The sequence below is a fragment of the Pelodiscus sinensis genome, chromosome 1 (genome assembly GCF_049634645.1).
Source record: "Pelodiscus sinensis isolate JC-2024 chromosome 1, ASM4963464v1, whole genome shotgun sequence".
NCBI classification, from domain to species: domain Eukaryota; kingdom Metazoa; phylum Chordata; order Testudines; family Trionychidae; genus Pelodiscus; species Pelodiscus sinensis.
Window position 1 is genome coordinate 120,363,187 of NC_134711.1, and position 4,658 is coordinate 120,367,844.

The following is a 4,658-nucleotide window of genomic DNA, read 5'->3' on the forward strand; positions in this document are numbered from 1 at the left end:
TCTTTACCGACTCCAGATATGCTTTTGGAGTACTACATGCTCATGCTGGTCTGTGGAAACAGAGGGGCATGCTGACAGCCCAAGGCTGCCCGGTCAAGCATGGGGCCCACATTCTTCGGCTCCTGGAAGCAGTGCAACTCCCCTCGGCAGTGGCAGTGGTACACTGCAAAGCTCATCAGAGGGACGACCAAGACGTGGCAAAGGGAAATGCCCGGGCAGACAGGGAAGCCAAGCGTGCTGCCACCCTGCAACCACTGGAAGCAGAGAACGCCTATATGCAGGCTCTCATCCCATCCGTGGGGGAGCTCCCGACCTCTCAGTACTCACCTGAAGAAAGAAACCTAGCCACCAAGCTCGGGCTCCGGGAAAAGGAGGGATGGCTCCACTCCACAGAAGGAAAGATCCTTCTATCGAAGGACCTAATCCGACCAGTGCTGCAGAGACTACATCAAACCACTCACGCCGGCAAAGAGGCTCTAACCCAGCTTATGAATAAATACTTCTTAACCTCTGGACTTCGGCCCCTAGCATCTCAGATACAGGCCAACTTTCTGGTCTGTCAAAAGAACAACCCTCGACCAGGATTTTCAGTACCACCAGCTACTCTGGAACCCACCCCAGGCCCGGGATCGGTTTGGCAGATAGATTTCACTGAGCTCCCACGGACTCAAGGGTTCAAATACCTCCTCATCCTGGTGGATCAATTTAGCGGATGGCCTGAAGCCTTCCCATGCCGTAACTGTACAGCCAAGACTGTGGCTCTCAAGTTTGTCAAGGAACTCATCCCCCGCTTCGGGCTGCCCCAGTGGATGGAATCTGACAACGGAACCCACTTTACATCCAAGATTGTCCACCACATAGCAGCCGCCCTAAAAATCCCATGGAAGCTCCACAGGCCATGGCGACCGCAGGCCAGTGGAGCGGTGGAATGCACAAATCAGACCCTTAAGTGTCACCTCTCGAAAATCTGTCAAGAAGCCTCCCTACGGTGGCCTGATGCTTTGCCCATTGTTTTGCTCCGCATCCGCGCTCTCCCAAAGGGTAGATTAGGGAATAGCCCCTTTGAAATTATGTTTGGAAGGGCATGGCTTATGAATGGGACACCGGCTCTGGCAGGGGAGTGGAAACTAGGATGCGGCTTTTTATCTCAGTATATGTGTTCTCTGTCTGCTGCTCTCTCTTCTCTTCACAGGTACACCAAAGACTCACAGCCTCTTCCGCTGGATGCCCCTGTCCACTGCTTGCAGCCGGGAGACTCCGAGCTCGTTCGTACCTGGAAGGACGAGCCTCTCCGGGAGAAGTGGAAGGGACCCCACACCGTCCTGCTGGTTTCCCACACGGCAGCAAAGGTTGAGGGACACAAAAACTGGATTCATCACTCGCATCTGAAAGCAGTGCCCACATCGCCACCAGCAGAACAGTGGACCGCCCAACCCACCAGAGCATCATCCACTGACGCTCTGGGACTTAAGTTGTTGTTTAAAAAGTGCTGAGGGGTTAGGGGTTCTGTTGGAAACATAGCTGCCCTGTCCAGTAGACTCACCATGGGTTCTAATGCAGAGTTTGCCCTACTAATACTTTTGGCGACAGTTGCCAGTCTCTTGTTGTCTCCCGTGTCGCCCTCCATGCATGCAGGATGGGGAAGGGCCTCTGCAAACTTGGCTACTAACACATATGAAGCCCTAAAGGTTGCCTTCGCCCGCGAATTTAATCTCTCCAACTGCTGGGTGTGTTCTCAAATCCCTCACCATGCAGCAGGGTTACCTTAGAGAGCGGTTCCCCTCTCATAAATAACCCCAGTTCCTTAGCACTTAATCAGCTTTTGTCCTCAGAATATGAGAAAACTCAGACCAAAGTTTGTTGAGTATTCTCAAAGGAGGGAGCTGTTGGGGTCACTGGGCATGATCCTAGGTAACTCGGGGGAGTGGAAGATCACAAGAATCGATGAAGCGCCCCCGCTCTAAGCCCAAGCACCCTAAAAGCACCTTCCTTCCGCCCCTTCTCCCCCCCCCAGGCATAACTTTTCTCTGGCTCGCTAATAGCTGGGAACAGCAAGACAGACCTTGAGGTTGCTTAGTTACTATCAGTGGTACAGAAGAAGAATTCAGATGTGTCTCTGTAGAGGGGAGGAGGAGGAGGATAAAGCTGGCAACATGTCCCAGTGTGGGAACCTTGCTACAGTTCACTATTTTCCTGCAAGTAAACAACCTGGGTATATAAGGAGGAAAAACTGCTTACGTTGGTGTGCTTGATCTGAGATGTCTAGTCTCCTGGCACCTATTTGAGCGTTCAAATAAACTTTTTTGCTTCTCCACACCGGTGTGTTTATTGGAGCGCACACACCGGGCAACGAACCCCGCTGTTGCCCCCCTCAGGCACTGTGTGCCGGCAACAGAGGTATGGAACAGCTTCACTATGAGGAGAGATTAAAAAGGCAGGAACATTTCAGCTTGGAAAATATATAAGGAGGGATACAATAAAGGTCTTTAAAATCATCAAACGTGTGGAAAAAGTGCATAACGAAGCGTGATTTACCCCTTATAATCAGGGCCGTCCTTAGCCATAGGCAGAATAGGCAGTTGCCTGCGGCACCAGTATTTCTGGGGCACCAATACTGTAAGTTTATGTTTGTGTTGCTAAGAGCAAGTCAGGCATATGGGCACCAGTTTAATAATCCCACTTCGGGCACCATAAATCCTAAGGACGGCCCTGTGGGCACTCCAGTTGATGCTGGGTAGTCCTGCTTTCACAAGAAGTAAGGGACGTTGAAGGGAGAGTGTTCTTCCTTAGACTTTCTGGTGTGTACAGCACCAAAAGCCAAGTTAAGGTACTTCAACTTCTCCTATGCAATTAATGTAGCTGAAGTTGCGTATCTTAATTCGACTTTAACCTGTAGTGTAGACAAACCATTAGAGAGTGTAACGCTGATATATAATCAATTCCTTATTTAAACTGCTGAATTGGGAACACTGCAGAATCTTTAGTTGGGCACAGAAGCTTTTACCATTAGATATCCCAGTGAATTGATTCTCTGGCAACTGGCAAATCCATACAGAAAACTGTCCAGGCTGATCAAGTGCTGGTAAATCTAATGCCAGGGTGCCCTCTAGGGGCCAGGCCAGGCTTCAGCACTCATTAAAGCATCTGCTTTATGGTGTCTGGGAATTTCAGCACTCTAAGGCTACGTCTAAACTACACTACACCCCTCTGTTGGCAGATGGATGTAAATTAGACACTGAAAGTACAAATGCTGTAAAAGCTGCTGCCTGTACACGTGGAGGAGGCGGCTGCACAGCAGAGGCCCCCTGGGACAGGGGCGGTCCTGCGGGCTGGGGGAAGAGGGGGCAGCGGGAGCTATCTACGGGCTGTGCAGGGGGCAGGGGAGCAGAATTTTTTCTGTTTTCTCCGCGGCACACCTCCAACTGCCTCCTGGCACACTGGTGGGCCGCGGAACACATTTTAAAAAACGCTGTCCTATATGATTTAATGGGGTTTCCTGGTGGGGCAGGAATTCTTGTGTGCAGACCCATTTGCAAGTTTGAGGTCGTAATACTGGAAACATTTTTTTGGCTTCCATAGCTGTAAGTCACAAAAATAAAGTGAAATTTTGATATGTAATTTTTTTTTAAAGAGGGAATTAAAAGAAAGTAGCTTTAAAACTTTTAATTTAAGCTTGATGAATTCACTGATTATAAGCAAAGATTTAAGAGTACATTATCTGATAAATGCAAAGTTTTGCATTTGTAAAATACAGGATTTTATAGCCCTTCTTAGTACTTGCCAAATGTCAGCTATCATGACAGTTGTGGGTGAAAAGGCATGAAGGTGTTTTTTCCCTGTACACTGTGTCTTCATTAACTTTTTCTTTGTTGATTTATAATGCAATAAAACAAAAGCATGAGAATGACACTCAGGACCCACCCCTGCCCTCAGTGAAACCAATACTATACTTTTCAGTTTGAAGTGATTGTTTCTGGTTGTAAAATTCATACACTATCCTGGAAAGTAGTGGGCAAAGAATTCAATTCTGGTATCTCCTACAGAGCTCTGTGTCCTATGTGCTTTGTAAATCTACAAGTTAAAAATGAGGAAGTAGATCTAAGTCTCTTTGGGTGTGTCTAGACTACATGCCTCCTTCGACGGAGGCATGTAGATTAGCCAGATCGGAAGAGGGAAATGAAGCCGCGATTAAAATAATCGCGGCTTCATTTAAATTTAAATGGCTGCCCCGATCTGCCGATCAGCTGTTTGTCGGCAGATCGGGGGAGTCTGGACGCGATGCCCCGACAAAGAAGCCTTTCTTCATCGACACAGGTAAACCTGGTTTCACGAGGCTTACCTGTGTCGATGAAGACAGGCTTCTTTGTCGGGGCATCGCGTCCAGACTCCCCCGATCTGCCGACAAACAGCTGATCGGCAGATCGGGGCAGCCATTTAAATTTAAATGAAGCCGCGATTATTTTAATCGCGGCTTCATTTCCCTCTTCCGATCTGGCTAATCTACATGCCTCCGTCGAAGGAGGCATGTAGTCTAGACACACCCTTTGTCTGCTCAGCACTTATAAAAACAAACAAGTTACTGCAGCTACTAGCAGGTTGCTGCTAGAGGCAAGGTTATTATTGTTAAGTTTTGCCCCACCCCTCTTTGCACACTCCCC